Below are 17,714 nucleotides of genomic sequence, written 5' to 3'. Positions count from 1 at the left end.
CATTGCTCTATGCACTTGACCCAGTTTTCGCTGGATTTCAGGAGGTTGGAGCTGTCAGCTGGCTCTACTGGTTGCTTTTGCTCCTGCAGCGCCTTGCATGCCACTGTTCCACTGTGAGCAGCAAGCAGGAGCTGGCAGCTCTGCACTGCCGAGTGCCCCCTGCACTTCCCCTGGCCTTGTGTGTGATCTGTCTGATCCTGCAAACCAGGACGGTCCTTTCCAAGGCTTCAGCTGTCCCCCAGGCTCCAGAGGATGCAGGACCAAACATGTTGTCACGCAATAATTCCACTGTCGGGCTGCTTCGTTGATTTATTGCTGCTTTTTGCTGTCTGATTTATGGGCTTCATGCATTGGCCGTTTTATTGATTCATACCCAGCTCTTGTCTCATCCCCTTGGCTCCAACGGAGACGGCAGAGGGTCCTGTGGGATTTGGGATGGCCCATGGCACGGCTCAGGGAAAACACAGTGTCACACCAAGGATTTTTTAAACTCTCTGGGTTTTTGCCTGGAGGGTTGTGCCCTTGGTGGGCTAATCAGATGAGTGCTGGGTCTTTGCAGTGGGAAACCCAGTTGGGTTGCTGGGTGCCACCAGCGATGGACCTGAGGAGATTCCTTTGCTACTGGGAACAGACTGGCAAACAGGGACAGAGCAAAACCCTGCAGGAGAAGCAAACCCCTTGCAAGAGGGGTAAACTGCTGCAAGAGGAGCAAACCCATACAAATTGTTGGGGCGGGGGGGTTTGTCTCTGTAGCCATCAAGCAGCTGCTGCTGCTGCTGCTCATCTGAGTGGGTTTGGGGGCAGAAATAGGGGCACCTTGCAGCATTGCCCTGCACCTTGTCACCACACTGCAGCCACCACAGAGGAACTGGGGTTTGTGCTGGAGCTGATCTCTGGCATTGCCACAGGTCTACTCACAAAGCAAACGCACGTTTCTGTCCCTGGCTGCAGGGAAGAGCTCAAACACCCCAAGCCAAGCTCTGAGCAACCCAGAGGCCGTGACACCCCATGCTCTACTCTTCTATGGGGCAGAGCTTCATCCCATTCCCTGTTTCCCTACAAGGAGGAGAGCAGGGCCGTGTGTTTGCAACGCTTTCCTTTCCTGTAGCTGGGGGGATATTTGTCAGCCTGGCAGCCTGGCATGGGGCTGGAAGTTGCTGACAGAGGCAAATGAAAGGGAGAGGAGTGAGGAGCGGGGCCGGCCAAGGCAGCCATGCATTATTTACCACCTCTCACATGTGTGGTCCCAGCCAGGTCTCCGATGGAGCATAATGGATTGCAAAGCTGCTTTTGTGTGCTCGGTGTGACCGCTGCTGGATTTTAGACTTGAGTCATTCAAGGGAAGCCTGGGCAGTGCTGCATGCAGGGCGGTTGACCTCTTGGTGCGCTGGCTCGTTTCCTTCAGTGTGGCTCCAGATCCACTCATTATGCTCCAGTGTAACGAGTCAGCTCCCATCTTTGGGTCCCAATCCATGCTGCAAGCTCACCCCACAGCCTGGGGCCCCCATTCTGTGCACCCTCTTCCCCTCAGCCTGCTCCAACCCATGCAGCTGCAATGCGTGGCCCATTCATCTCCCTGCTCTCAGTGGTTTGCATGATGAGGCTGTATTTCTCTTTTTATAACCGAGGAAAGAAGTAGTTAGGCTAAAAAAAAAAAAGAGAGAGAGAGAAAAGAGAACAAGAGGTGTTGGTTTTCTGCAGAGAGCTGCCTGTAATTGTAGCTGTGAAGGTAGATGCTCTGCAAGCCCACAGGGAAAAAGCCCCTCCAGGTCCATAAATAATTCAGCTGCTCTGAAATAGACTGCGGGCACGTTGGAGGAGTTCCTCTGCTGCAGATAAATCTATTGATTCGTGTTTGTTCTCAACCCTGGAGACAGCTGCAGGCATCCCCTGTGCAGGAGAGGAACCCCCACAGTCACTGCGTTCCCATGGCTGGCATTGGGCAACTGCCCCAAGGAGCACCCAGTGCCACAGCTCCATGCTCCAAGTGTCACCCACTGATGCTCAGTGCCACTCATCACCTGCTGGCATCAGGCACATGGAGGCCAGGCTGGTTGTCCCCTCCATGGGCTCACCATATGGTGACCTCTCCCCTTAACTCTACGATCAATAATTAACCTACCAGACTAATCACCCTGGAGCTTCCTAAGAGGAGCATTTCCAGCCCCCAGCTTAAACACCAGAAAGCAAATGTTGGGTCATTACCTCCTTGGGTCCCGGGGGGCTTTGGGGGCTGCAGTGGTGGGATCCAGTGTCCCTCCTGCTGCTCCCTGCTGGGATCTGCACTGCCATGGGATCTGAGCTCCCCTCCATCAGCCCAAGCACCCAAAGCACCACAGATTCCAAGTCCCCCTACCCAGCCCTGCTTTGCTCAGAGCTCCCACCCCATGGGACAGCCATGATGGAGCTGAGGAGCTCTTTGGGTCCCTCAGTGCTGCGTGGGGCAAAGGGACTCCTCCTTGCTTTCCTAAAGGCCACAGCCTACAGCCACACAGCTGGCCATGAGGGATCCCTGCCCCACACTCTGTTCCCTTCCTGGAGTGTCCAAGCAAACTCTGAGGAGAGCTTGGGCACAGCTCTCCTCATTGAGCACATGGAAAGATTCCACTGCTTCACGTGGATTAAGCACTCAGTTTTACTTGGATTAATTGTTTTTTTTTTCCCTTTTTTTTTTTTCCCCGTGAATATAAACCATTTTGCATTTCAAAATCCTTCAGCAAACAGAGCAGTTTGTGTTTGCTAATTTAAAAACAAATATTTGCCTGCCAAGCAAATATAGTCTCTGAGGATGTGCTATTAATAGGATAATTAGGCAGCCGGTAATGAAAAGGATTGCTGGTAATTATGGCAAGATTTGTTTTGGCATTTGAAGGCAGAAAGGGAGGCTGAAGTGCTAAAATCTACCTTAGAGTTAATTAGCGCTATTAGAATACACCTGAAAAAATAGGGCAGCTAATGAACGCGTCAGTCCGCCTTTAAAGGGGCCGCGGCAGCGCTTTCCTAGGGGATGTGTGAGCAGAAGGCAAAGCCCTCTCCCAGCTCTCCAGGAAACGTTTGGGGCCGAGGTGTGAGGATGGGGCTCTGCAGCACGGCTTGGGCTCAACCTGCAGCATTTGGGGCTGTGGAAGCGACGGCGCTCGGAGGGTTTGGGGTGAAGATGGGTGGTTGTGGGCGTTGGGATGCTGCAGGCGCAGGGGGTGGGTTGAGACCCTGAGCAGAACGGGGCTGCTGTGTAAAACCTCCCCTTGCTGTGCATTTGTCGCTGTGCGAGAAAACCACCGCGGCGGCTGGCTCCGAAATGATTAATTAGAAAATTACATTTATATAACCCTCTAATCTGTATCTGTGCGTTGCCAAGGGCAGAGGCAGAGGTAGGGGAATTACATCCAGATTAGCTCCGAGCCAAAAGAAGCCCAGATCTGAGATTATTTGGAGGGCAGAAATGTACCGACGTTGGGGGAAAAAGAGCCAAAATTGGGATTTTTTTTTTGCTTAATTCTCCCCTCCCAAAATTAAAAGAGAGAGAGGAAATGAATGGGGCCAGGCGGTGCCTGCCGGGGTTACTGGGTAACCCTGCAAAGCAAGAGGTGAGATTAGAGAAAAAGCTTATTTCCAGCTGAACATGGCCTTCAGTTTCCCAAACAAAATTGCTTTTATTCTTCTCAACATGTGTTCAAAAAGATTAAAGAGCTGTAAGCTTGCACGGCTTAATAAGAGTGTGCATTAGAAGAGTGGCCCGGAACGGCGGTGCAGAACAAGTCCATCCTGGGTTGGGAGGATTTGAAATCCTGTTTATTGAATTATAAAGAACCTTAAAGGATAAAGGATATTGAAGTAGGGGATTTTAATGCTTTGTGGTATTTGGGGGGAGGGGGAAGGGGGGGGGATGGAGTGATTCGATCACAACAAATCATTTTAAAAAGTATTTTGTTGGGTAAAAAAATGCCACCGGTTGGTTTCCCAGGCAAGGGAGTGGGACTGAGGATGGAGGGTTGGTTGAAAAACGGGTGGCGCTGATATCCATATTGATCCACAATCTGATCCCCACAGAGCACACGTTCACCCTCCAATCATACAGACAAGTTAAAGGTGAAGCCTGAGGGCTCCACAGATGCTCTGTTAATGGAAGAAGTTGTACAACATGGGGAAAGTTTGGGGTTATGTGAATGCAGGGAGGCAAGCGCAGTGGGAGGCACATCTGCGCATCGCTCCCAGCTGTGCTTCAGTGGGACTGGGGGTGGAAGAAAGGACCCAAAGGGACCCAAAGCCCTCAAATCACCACACTGCCTCGGGCTGCCGTGTCCTCTCCATTTCAGGGTCGCCTACGGGTCCCAGGTTTGCCATTGGGATGGAGGGGAGGACCGTGGTTCCGAAGCAGCCGCGATGTCTGTAATAACTTATGCTGCTCTGGTCCCTAAGAGGATTGGGCAGATTAAATGAAATCATGAGACACGCTATGCAAATTACATCCCAAATCAGATTGTCTGTCGGGGATTAGGGTTAAAATATTGGAAGCTGTAAACTTTTTCCTTGCCTGGTCCAAAGGGTGCACCTTCCAGATGAGGTGGGGGACACTGGATCCCCTTGGCACTTTCAGGGCTGATGTCTGACCATACAGAATGCACCCCTCTGATGCTTCAGCTGGACACTGTGGTTTTTGCACCTTTGCCACTTCTTGCTGATTTTCCCTAAATTTCCTGGGTAATCTCTAGCTTGTAGCTCCCACTCTGCTTGGGCTCTTAGCAGCTCCTCACACTTGGGACCAGGATGGAAATCTGTTCAGTCTCCAAAGCACTGCACCTGGAAATGGGTGCAGCAAAGCAAAGTGAAAGGAACGTGGCTTTGTTATGGAGCTGACAGAATCACAGAACGGTTGAGGTTGGAAGGGACCATTTGAGGTCATCCAGTCCAACCCCCACGGGGGCTGGAAAGGATATGGGGCAGCCCTGTGGGTGCTCACTGTGCAGAGAATGGTTCCCATTTTGGAGCAGCCACTTCATCTGCAATTCAGGGCTGTTCCCATGAGGACTCCAGTAACAGAAATGCTGAGTCATATCTTGAAGCAGTGATGGAGCACCTGGTGGGAAGGCAGGACCAACCCAGAGCAGCTCAGGTGCATCCAATTCACCTGGCTGACAAGAAGGGGGTGGAGCCAGGATCCACCCCTTCCCAGCCCTCATTTAAGTGCTGGCAGTGGAGGTGAGGGTGTTGTGCTGGAGATTCTTGTCTGTCTGAGGTCTTCTAAAGGTAAGATAACTTTTTTCCTTTGTTTTTGCATCTGTGGTTGCTTTGTTTGGTCTCGTTCTCTTTTGGAAATTTGTTACCCTGTTGTTACTGCTGTGTTTTCCATCACGTTATAGTATTGTATTATTGCTTCTTGGTGCATGTCCCAAAGCCCCACATGCTCCCCAGCACTGAAGCTCTACCCTGTCAGCTCCCCACATCAGCCCCATCTGATGGGATTCTTTGAAGGCAGAGGGCATGGTAGGATATGGTAGGATGCAGCAGGGTGGAGTGGGACAGCCGGGGCATCCCCACCACAGCCAGTGTCACAAGGCACTGCATGCAGTATGGGCTGCACCAGGCTCGCCCCCTTGGCTCAGCACTCAGTGTTTTCAACTTTTCCAGCCTGCTTCAATTTGTTTTCTGTTAAAATCAGCTCTGGTGCCTGTGCAGTTTGTTGATCAAAGCAGAACATGTTGGCTGACATTGAAATGCTTCCAAAAGCTGGGGGGAGGGGGTACACTGCTTCCCTGTAAACCCATTGGAAAAATGACCCAAGTGGGGGCTGGATGGAGCTGGGCTGGAGGTGCTGCCCCTTGCTGAGACCCAGAGCCATCATCATCACAACCAGTTAAATCTCTGCTGTGGCGTGCGTGCGCTCTGAGCTCGCCCCTTCTGTGCATTTCAGCCCTGTGTGCCATGGCCTTCAATGCTGCATGAAGAAAGGAGGTTTGAAGGGGTGAGGAGACCGCATCTGAGCAGCTCAGCCATGGGATTAGGCAATGTTTGTGGCCACAGCTGAAGGCCTCCGAAGGCAGATGTAGGAGCTGGCACCACCTCGCTGCTTTATTTGGGTTTTTGATCCATTCCTGGAATGTAAATTAAAGCAGACAGAAAACATATGGGGTCAAATCCTGCTGCTGGGTTGGTGGGTGTCCGTCCTCCTGGCTCTGGCTTCAAGGGGGGTTGTGTGAGGTGCGGAGTGGGGCCTAGAGACCCCCAGTGAGCTCTCTATGAGAACAGGATCCTCCGTGTCCAGTGGTGCCGGAAGAGCTGGCTGGGCTTGGGATGAAATAGTGCAGGAATTGGGGCAGGGAGCTGCTTTGAACTCTGGAAAGCAAAGTCCTTGGCCCCAGTGGCCTCACAGGATCTAGGTTGTGACCTTTGCATCCTAAGAAACCTCAGCTAGATCCATGGAGGAGGAGGCTGTTGGGGTGGCCTTCCATAGCTGTGGTGACTTGGGCTGAGCAGAGTGGAACCAGAGAGCTGAGCTGTCTCTCCCCATTAGCACAGCTGCAGCATCCCAAGGGTGTGACATAAGAGATGGAAGTTGTCAGGAGAGCCACACACCTCCAGTATCCTCCAGAGCGTGTGTATGGAGCTGCCACTCAATAAATAATACAGGATTGAGATGCAGGGAAGCGCTGTGCTCAGGTACTGAAACGTGGTGCTCAGCAGCACCTGGCACTCCTCCCAGATTTTCTGTGATGTCTGCAATCCAATCATCCCTCAGCCATGGGCTATTAATGCTTAGGAGGAGAAAATCTCTTTTTCTTTTTCCTCCCCAAATGGAGTGCTGGAGACCCAGATTGCTGCCCAATATCCTGGACCGGGGAGGGGAAAGCATCTCTGGGACAGAGGAGCCCAGACCGGTTTTAATCTCTGGCAGAAGAGTCCCTGCACCACTTCCTTGTTTGGACCAAGCAGCAGCGTTGGGCTGGGGGTTACATTCAGTGCTCTGTGTTCCCCGCTGCCAGGCTGTGATCTGCTGATGCTCTGTGTGGTAATTAATGCACTGCTAATGGGATTTCCAGGGCCTGGAGCTGAGGGGCAGTGGCTGCAGCATGGGAAGAGATGTGGGCTTTGCCCATGTTCCCCCAGCACAGCTCTGCACCTGATGCCATGATGCTGATAGCGATGGGCACCGCTTCTCCCCTTCTCCAAAACCCCACTGCCCCTCTACATGAATGCCTTCCCTCCTTTTTGGTCACCTAATTCAGCAGAGGGGATTAAAGCATAACTCCCTGAATGCAGGGACTGCAGCAAGCCATGGTTTCCCCCATGTTCCTGCTGGAGCACTGCATCTCTCCAGCCCCTCTCCCAATTACTCCCAGGGGCAGATCATGGCTTCTGGTACATCTTGCAAACTGAAGGGGGAAGGTCGAGAAGAATTTTCATTTTATTATCATGGATTAATCATCATAAGGGGAGCATGAAGGGTAGGTCATAGTGATGGAGGTTTGAATTGAACTTCTAAACTTCGAGCCCCTAAGCCTAATGAGATCAGAGTGCGTGTAGCTCAGTGCCAGGTTAAAAGGTCGTGGTGGCTGCTGCCCCTATGGGAGCACCTGGTGCTGCCTTCCTGAGAGCTCCCAGGGGGTTTGCAGAGGAGGAGCGTGAGGTGCAGCTCAGAGCAGGTCCTGCTCCTGCCTCGGTGTGGGGCTGTCGTGGTGTTTGGCTCATGGCAGTGTTCTCAGAGCAGGACCTGATGCAGAGGGGCCCCATAGGAGGCAGAAAGTCCCTCTGGAGTGAAACGCATTGCAGCACAGGGCTGAGCTTTGGGTGAAGTCCTCTGTGTCCATGCAGCCACCCCTGCACTGATGTTTAGTGTACTTTATCACCCCGATGAGCAGCGGCAGCACGGATGGAGACAGCAGCTCCGTCCAACTGTGTGTGCCCAATGCCTCCCAAAAAGCCCCCGACGACTCCATCTCTTCATTTCCATCATTCAGTGTGAAATCCTATTACTTCCATCAGACATAGCTGTGAAGAAGGAATTCTCATTCACCCGAGTGCCCAGCACCCCTGCCTTGCACAACCACACTGCTTGCCTGGAGGATCGATGCCCCCCTTCCTCCTAACACACAGGAAATGGGGCTCCTTTTCATTTCTCCTTTCCATTTTCGCTTTTCCTTTCCAAGGATGCTCCACCTACCCCCTGTAACCCGGGCTGCCCTGGGGGATTTACAGCCTCCATCCAGTTTTATTGTTGATACAGATCTTTATCTGCCCCGGGCTTATAGCTGACATTTAAATTACACTGCAAACAATGAATCAATATTTATGGATTACCGGTCCAATACATTCACCCGACGAGTTGTTATGGGATTCGGTCTCCCAGCAAACAGGACAATGAGGTCAAGGTCAAGGCTTTGTCTGATGAGAAATAGGCGCAGACAGGAGCTGCCAGCCCGATATTGACTGCCTAATAGGAATGCATTTATGTTGGTCATTTAGCTGCACGTATTGAGCTCTTTGTTAATTTTCCCATTCTTGTCATTTTCCTGCTGATAATTGTTCATAATTTAAAGCCCTGAGCCCGGAGTGCTTCCCCTGCCCGTAGCAACGCAGGAGCAGTGGTGCCCATGAGGAGCAGTGTGCGCGCTCATACTTGTGCTCACACTTGTGTAATCCTGGTGCATGTGACACTTGGCTAATCTGCTGCCTTGGAGCAGAAATGATGCTATTTGCTATCCTGTTCGCACTTCTGTGCCACTTGGCAACTTATAAACACTGATTTATGACATTTTGCGTGGCCATTGGAAAGCAGAGGGAGATTATTGCTTTGATGAGAGGGCTGCAATTTGCTAAACCCCAGCTCCTGGCTTTCCAGGGCTGCACAGCACTGCCAGCTGAGCACAAACAAGGTCAGTGTGCACTCACTGTTCCCACGCAGCACCTCCAGACGTGTGCATGAGGAGGTGAGCAGCCAAGGTCATGAGGCAGGAAAATAAGAGCAGCTCAACTGGCTGGGAGCTGCTTCTGCATGCCACAGGGCTGCTCCCTGTGTTTTGTATCTCAGGGCTGCTCCTCACGTGCCGTGGTGCTGCTCCCTGCATTGTGCATCTTCGGGCTGCTCCCTGCATGCATTGCAGTGCTGCTCCCTGCACTGTGCACCACGGGGTTGCTCCATGCATTGTGCATCTTGGGGCTGCTGCCTGCGTACTGCAGTGCTGGTCCCTGTGTTTTGCACCATGGGGTTGCTCCTTGCATAGTGCATCTTTCTGGGGCTGCTCCTTGCCTCGTGCACCATGGAGTCACTCCCTGCTTTGTGCATCTTAAGAGGGCCGCTCCTTGCCTGCTATGGAGCTCCAGAACGCAGGCCGTGGGGGGTTGCATCAGTTCAGGGGGCACAAAGCTGCAGCAGAAGATCGGTTCCCCATGATATTAAAGCAGAGTGGCACAGTGCGATGTGCCGGCTTTGCCCCCACAGCCCCCCAGCCGCAGGGTTGTGGGGCCGTGGCAATGCAGGAAGGGGGCTGTGCTGCTCGCGGCATGGCTTTTAAAGGCTGTGTCTTTTAAAGGCTGTTTATCCCTCTCGTTTGCCGCCGGATGAGAAGTTGAAGGCCTAAGTGAGTTTTGTCCTCTCCCGTTCGTTTATTTACATTATAATAATCCTGCGTCTGTGAACTGTGTCTATTATTCTTTCCTTTTGGCAAGCCGAGGGCCCTTTGTTCCTCGCCAGTGCACAGAGGCGCAATATAGGTGAGGTGGAGGACCTTCTTAATCCCCCGACGTAACGAGCGCTCCCCGCAGAAAGCGCAGTGCTGCGGGAGCAGCTCAGGGTCCGGGGCGTCCCTTCTCTCCCTCCGAGGGTCCTCATCTGACAACGAGAGGCCAAAGGCCTCGAAAGGACCCGAAAGGACCGCTAGGTCCCCGGGAGCGGCACCGGGAGAGGTCGCAGTGGGGAAAAAAGCCCTTCGAAGGGCTGCTATGAGCCCCAAATGAGGATGGAACTCAAACGACACGAAGGAATAATCCTTCGCTCGGCCCTGAAAGGATTATTCTAATTACTTTGATTATTAAAGATCAGACAGATTTGTTTTATTTTTTTTTTTTTTCTTTTCTCTCCCCCCTCTTTCCCGGCGTGAGTAAAGCGACCCAGCAGCACAAATCCGTGCTGGGAACTGCGGAACGCCTTAAGTAAACAGCGGGAACAAACGGGGCAGTGTGACGGGCCGGGGGGGGGGGTTGGGGGCGGCCCTTTGTGCCGCTCCGTGCGGGAACTGCGCCCTGAAATCAGAGCTCCGCGCTACGCGGAGTCGGGGAGGGGGAGAACGGGGGGGGCCGCGGCTGCGCTCCTTTCACATGCAAATGGAGTGGTTGTCTCCTTTATCTCGCGGCAGGATGGCGGTGTCAAGCTGGGCCCGGCTGAATAAAGCGGAGAATTTATGCTTTATTGAGATCTATTTTGTTCGCTCGGCCCCGCTCCGCGTGCGGGGGGAGCACAGATGGTCCCTCCCGACCGCTATTTATCAGCCCGGCAAAAGCTCCCTCCGCGTCATGCTCCGCAGCAATTCATTGAAGGGCTCTGTTTGTTTCTGCTGATGAGGACTGTTAATTTGCGCAGCAGTCTCATTAGGCCTAAACCACCAATTAATTTCTTTTGTTCTCATTAAATGCCTGATTCCGAAACATTGCAGCTCGGTGGCGGGGGCAGGGATGCAGCCGCTGAGGGCGGCCGTGCAGTGACTGCAGCAGGGTGGGTCCTTGCATGCAGGGCAGCTTGTTGCATAAAGCAAGTTGTTGCATGCAGAGCAGGCTGTTGCATGCATGTGCATGTCATTGCACGTGTGCAGGCAGCTGCGTGCTGTCCAGAGCATTGAATGTGTGCAAGACCTTGCATTCCTGCAGCTGTGTGCAGACCAAACCATTGCATCTGTTTCAGGTTGTTGCATGCGTGCAGGTCATTTCATGAAGTCTGGGCCGTTGCATGTTTGCAGCTCACTGCATGCAGTCCAGGCCGTTGCATGTATGCAAGCCGTTCAGTGCAGATCAGGCTACAGCACGTGTGCAAGTCCTTGCATGTGTGCAAGCCATTGCATGCATGGAGACCAGGCCATTGCAGGTGTGCAGGTAGTTGCACGCACAGCAGGTCATTAATTGCATGCACCCCACCAGCAGCTCTTTGCTCTGCCATTACCAACATGGGTGCCACACGGGGCTGCACTGCACGCTCTCCAAGCAGGCTGGCCCGAACAAAGACCTCTGCAATCATTTCAGCATGTCACAAATGAGAGGTTGGTGTCTGTGCTCCATTATGGTTTTATCTGATGATGGGTGTGTGCGGGCCAAGAATATCTTGTGGCTTGTGTTGTGCTGCACAGCCACACAATGTGCAGCCGCTCTGAAGAGCCCTTGACTGTCTCTCAGCAATTTATGCCAGAAAGTGCAGCTTTTGTCTGTGGGCGCTGCAAGGGCAGCTCCTTCCCCTTGTCTGACATTTCTCCATTCAGGCTTGCTTTGGAGAATAAAGCACCCAAGTGGGGAGGAAGGGGAGGGGGGGGAAGGTTGAACAAAATGGTCTTTTCACAAAATAAAGAAAGAAAAAAAAACTGAAGAAAAAATGGCACAAGGATGAGTTCCCCAAATGCCTGCTGCAATCACACTGCTTTGCTGCTGGAATTCCTTTCCTCTTGGTCCATAGGTACGTGTTTGGGCATCGCTGCTCCTTCCAGGTGGGATCTAGAGGGTTGCAGCAGTGCTGAGCTCACCCTTCGCCTTCCCCTCCTTTCTCCCAGTGGCACTGACTGCACTTTCCTGCATAAATACTTTCTTCCCTTTCCAGCACTCAAACTTCTGTTCTTTTCCCAGCAGCTGGAAGAGCTGATGTGCAGAGATAAAACAGGAGAGGGGGGAATGCAGCACTCCCCCGTCAGCCCCAGCAGTTGCCCTTTGTCTCACCATGGCTGCAGACACTGATTTTACCCCTCATTCTCAGCCCTGCACTGTTTTGCTAGATGCTGTTGCCACCTGCTTGGTGCCATCCTCAGGGGGGTGTGGAGGGTGGGATGGGGCTCTGGCCCAGCCTGCTGCCAGGGAAGGTCAGGTGATGGTTCAAAAGCATCCAGCCCAGTTCAGCACTGTGTTTGTGGGGTTGGCTGGGACGTATGGTGTCAGCACGGCTGGGTAGTGAGCAAATAGGTGCTGGGGGAATCCAGCTGGGATGGGGCGAGCAGTGCTGCAGCTCAGCACCCATCCCAGCACAACACCCATCACTGCTCTGCACCCGTTGCATCTCAGTGCCCACTGGTACATCTCAGCATTGCAGCACATTGCAGCACAGTGACCATTGCGTCCCAGCATCCAGCACAGCTCACTGAGGATAGCACAGTGCCCATCACAGCTCAGCAATGGTGAGGCTGAAAGAAGGCTTTTTGCAGCAGGACAACCTTGGCTCGTACTGATCCTGAGCTCTTGCTAAAGCCAGGTGTTTGCAAATCACAGGTCTGACTCAGGAAGTCCTAAAGCAGTCGGTGAAGGAGAACGGTTGGGCTGTTAATGTTGATTTTCAATAAGTCTTCAAACACCGAGGTGGTTTCAAAGGGCTGGGAGAAAGCTAATGTTGTGCTGGTATTTCCAAAGGGCAACCAAGATGACCCAGGTAATTACAGGGCTGTCAGCCTGACATCGATCCCGGGAGAAATAATGGAGCGGCTGATACAGGACTCAATTAATAGAGAGTTGGAGGAGTACAGTGCAATTGATGCCAATCAGAGTGGATTTACGGAAAGCAGCCCTTGTTCAGCTCCTGTGGTATCTCTGTGGTGAGATCACCAGTTTGATGCCACCAAATGCTTGTGCACGAGGCCCCAGCTCTGCACGATGCAAAATGTTGCACGGAGATGCAGGGCTGCTCCCACAGGGACAGCAGGGTCCCAGCCAGGTGCTTGGGTGCTGGCAGATGGGACACAGCCATCAGGGACCTGCAGGAGTGATGGACATCTCTGCTGGTGGCAGTGGGTGATACGCAGGTGAAAGGGACGATAAGGGCAGGGTGCGCCGTGGCTGCTGCTGGCATATAGAACGTGGGAGGGATTTGGAAATGGGGATTTGGTGTATCGTCCTGGCAGTGCCCAGCATGCACTGCTGGGGAACCTTCATGTCAGGTTTGAAGCAGGTTATGAGGATGTCACCAATGATCTGAACTGTCCCTAAAAATTTGCAGTCGGGACAAAATGCAAACGGGGGGGGGGAAGATGGGGGAGGAGGGGAATCTGTGTGTTTTCAGCTGAGCCTCTCCATCAATTAAAGAGATTTGCTTCTAAGGTTGGTCCGCAAAGCTGCACGCTGGAATTGTGTGCTCACAAAGGGAGGATCACAGGGTTGTGCGTTGGGAGAAGAGTAGAGACAGTGGTGTGTTGTGGACAGCAGTGTGCAAAGCGGACCGAGGGCAGCACGGCCAAACCCATGTTTGCTAAACCCAAAGCCTCACATCGGGCAGTAACTCCTTGAATGCACCACCGAAACCCAACGCTGCTGTTGCTTTCTGCCTGACTTCCATCAATGAGCAATGCCCACAGCGCTCTGCGTGCAGCCCATGCACTGCAGGGGAAGGAAGGCAGCCCTGCTCCTCCTTGCACCTTTCCATGTTTAATATCACACCTGCAGAGGTCAGACCCATAGCTTACATCATCCCAGCACCAGAGTGTTCCAAGGACGCATCCCCGCTGTGCTCTGCTCTAATTGGTGCCCATAAACACTGCATCCATCAGTGCTGTGAGCTCCCCCAGATAGGCTGCGCCGGGGGATAATATATTTATCTGCAAGGAAGGTATAAGGCCACAAGTCCAAAGCTACAAATCCTCACAAGTGAGTATTAATGGATTATGCCTCTGCAATCCATCGCTTGTTCTGGTTATACAACAAAAATTGGGATAATAAAACAGCTCTTAGTGTCAAAATGTAATTAAACCGCTTCGGCGTGCCTCGAGAACAGTGCAGCTGCTTTGTGCTGCCGTAAAGCGCTGTGAAACTGCAGGGCTGTTTGCTTGGGTGCCTCGCTGAGAGCTTCTGGATGTGGCAGGGGCTCACGTGGAGGGAAACTGCTCATAGATCTGCCCCGATGTGCCTGAAGTGGGAATGGGCTCTGGTGCAGCACTGAGGGATGCTCGTGAGGCGTCCATGCAGCGGGGCTGGGGACGCCCTGCCCATGGTAGGGATGCAGTCAGTGGGCACAGAGGGGGGGACGACACAACTTGGTGGTCTTGGAGGTTTGGCCAACCTTCATGCTCCCATGATTCTAAGCCAATGGGGTGATGGCACTGTGTGGCTGCTGCAGGGCATTCAGTGCAGAATTTGGTAAAGGCCACAGCATCCTCAGGTGTGTGTGCATGTGTGTGCATATGTATGTGTGTGTGTGTGTGCACGTGCAGCCCAGCACACCCCAGCTTTATCACCCACCCATCTCCTCCCCCCGGCTGTTAGGGGCTTGGCTTTTATGTGTGACAATAAAAACGTTCATTGTGGCAAAACATCGGCCGGTCAAAAATGAGGCTGGTTAATTCCAGAGGATTGTTTCATCTCAGCTCAACAGTAATAATGAATCTCTTTTACAAGATGAATTGGTGAACAGCCAGCTTCCTCCAGGGCAATTCCTGTGTAGTGTTGATCCCGCTGGAATTTACCTTGGAAAGGAAAAAAAAAAAAAAAAGAAGAAGAAGAAAGAAAAGGTTTAAAACTATGAAATGCTCCTATTGCTAACAATGTGTTATTTAGCTCAGCCATTTACTGACTGCGTGCCGATGGGGCCAAGTCTTTTACAAAAGTGCTCACACAACACTTTTCTCTGAAGCCAGCAGCAGCCTACAAGAAATACGAGGTGCTCGCAAGCGAGTTATTATCCTCTTAGAGCCAAGAACACGATGGGCGCTCTCAGAATGCACTGAAAAATTAATGTGCTCTTGGCCTCTACCTCGGAAATGAAAAGGTCCCCACCGGAGCGCTGTGCAGTTGCTGTGCTCACTGCTCCGTGCCCGCTGAGTGTGGCTACAACCCCCACGCTGCCTTCCCCACCACTGCCAACCAGTGCCAACCATTGCCAACCAGTCGCAATTAGTGCCAACTATTGCCAACCAGGGCCACTCAATGCCAACCAGGACCACCCAATGCCAACCAGTGCCACTCAATGCCAACCAGTGCCAACCATTGCCAACCAGTCGCAATTAGTGCCAACTAATGCCAACCAGGACCACTCAATGCCAACCAGTGTCACTCAATGCCAACCAGTGCCACTCAATGCCAACCAATACCAACCATTGCGAACCAGTCGCAATTAGTGTCAGCTAGTGCCAACCAGTGCCAACTATTGCCAACCAGTGTCACTCAATGCCAACCAATACCAACCATTGCCAACCAGTTGCAATTAGTGTCAGCTAGTGCCAACCAGTGCCAACTATTGCCAACCAGGACCACTCAATGCCAACCAGTACCAACCATTGCCAACCAGTCGCAATTAGTGTCAGCTAGTGCCAACCAGTGCCAACTATTGCCAACCAGTGCCACTTAATGCCAACCAGTGCCACTCAATGCCAACCAGTGCCAACCATTGCCAACCAGTCGCAATTAGTGTCAGCTAGTGCTAACCAGTGCCACTTAATGCCAACCAGTGCCACTCAATGCCAACCAGTGCCAATCAGTGCTGGCCAGTGCCAATTAGTGCCAACCAGTTGGCTTCCCATTGGGCCGAAGCTCTGCAGGGCTTTGTGTTGTGGTGGCGGTTTGTGTTGTTGTTGTCGTTGCCTTTTTTTATTGTTTTTCTTTCCACGAGGGATTAAAGCCAAATGAGTTTTTATCTCTTTCTGCCGTTTTCCACCGGGATTCAGAGAAGCGCCGGCGCCTGAGAACAGAAAACCGATAAACATCACAACGCAGCCACTCTGAGCGCTGCTTTATCTGTGCCATTTGAAGTGATGACACCCTTCAACCAGATAAACAAAGCAACGAGGAGGGGCATGTTGTTAGATGGAGTGTGTAACGAACAGAATACTCCCTGCCACATTACAGACAATGGTAATGCACAATCATTCATTATAACTCAATTACAGTAATTAAAACTGGTGGGATGTAGAGGCAGAACAGACGAAGGGAGTAGTGCCAACAGAATTTACACTCCGTGTCATCAGCTAGCGATAACAACAGCTGATGGTGTCCCAGAGCCTCCTCCTGCCATCTGTTCCCAGAGTCGGCAGTGGGGGATGGCGTGAGTGCCACAGCAATGCGGTGTGTGGGGGCACGTTGGGGTCCTGCTGGCTGCAATGTGTGCTCACCACGGGCACCCCAGCCTGTCCCCAGGGAGAGAGAAAGGGGCACCCCATCAAGAGGGCAGCACGGTGCAAATGGCACGGGCACCATTGTAGGGAGCGCAGCCTGCAGTGGGCTGTTTGCACCTGGGGGGGGGGGCATGGCACGGCACTGTGTGGCATGGTAGCACAGAGCACAGCTTGACATGGCACAGCATGGCATGGAACAGCCCTGGAAGGCACAATATGGCACAGTGTGGTTCATTACTGCATGAGACAGCGTAGCACGGCATGGTGTGAGAAGGGCCCAGCATGGCACAGCACAGCACAGCACAGGAAAAGAGCGTGGCATGGCATGGCTCATCACAGCATGGGGTGGCACAGCACTGCACAGCATGGCATGGAACAGCCCTGGAAGGCACAGTATGGCACAGCATGACACAACTCCTCATGGCATGGGATAGCAGGCTATGATACAGCATGGTTTGTAATATGGCACCGCATGGAATGGAATGGAACAGCATGGGATGGCATGGAATGAGATAGGATGAAAGAGGATGGCGTGGCGTGGCACAGCACGGTTCATCATAGCATGGGATGGCACTGCACAGCATTGAATAGGATGGGATAAAATGGCATGGTATGGCACAGCACAGTGGAGGAAAACATGCACGGCATGGCACAGTTTGTCACAGCATGGGGTGGCATGGCACAGCATCACATTGCACAGCAAGGCACAACGCAGCATGGCACGACAACACAACTCATCGTGGCATGGAATAGCACAGGGTGGCACAGCTTGGAATGGGATGGAACAGCGTGGGATGGGACAGCATGGCACAGCGTGGCACAGCTTGCCACAGAACAGCTTTGCTACACCTGCAGCAACACCCACTGCTGCCTTTCAGGGCCAACACACAGCATAGCAAGAGCCACGTTCCCATGGGGTGGCCGTTCCCAGCCATCTCCAGCCCCCCCAGGACAGGGCACACATGGGCACACAGGGCATGGGCACACATTCCATCTGCACAGGGCTGTGACGCAGTGGGTGCCAGCCAGGGGTGCGGCTGGGCGGCAGCTGAGAGCCACCCCGCTTATTTCCTTCATTGTATTTTTGAAGGCAAGCTAACAACCTCTGCCCCAGCGCCAGGCCCTAAACACTGCAATTTGCTAATTATTGGTTACTCAAAGGGTAATTTCGCCTGACGGCTGCCCCAGAAAGCCAGGCTGGGGAGGAGGAGGAGCACTCAGACACAGAGCCTGCGGGAGCAGCCGATCCCAGCAAATGCACGGTGGCTGGAGGGACCCACGGGACATGGGGCAGGGGACCAGCTCAGTGTGATGCTCTGCACAGAGCCACTCCTTGTGCACGAGAGCACTGCTCACAAAAGCAGGGAAAGCAGAGGCAACCCAAAAGGTGCTGCATGCTGGGGCCTCGAGCATCCCACAGTGCCCACTGCACTGGCCTGG

The sequence above is a fragment of the Tympanuchus pallidicinctus genome, unplaced genomic scaffold (genome assembly GCF_026119805.1).
Source record: "Tympanuchus pallidicinctus isolate F22 unplaced genomic scaffold, pur_lepc_1.0 scaffold12, whole genome shotgun sequence".
In the NCBI taxonomy this organism is placed as follows: Eukaryota; Metazoa; Chordata; class Aves; order Galliformes; family Phasianidae; genus Tympanuchus; species Tympanuchus pallidicinctus.
The sequence above is the reverse complement of the archived record's forward strand: the minus strand, read 5'-3'. Positions refer to the sequence as shown.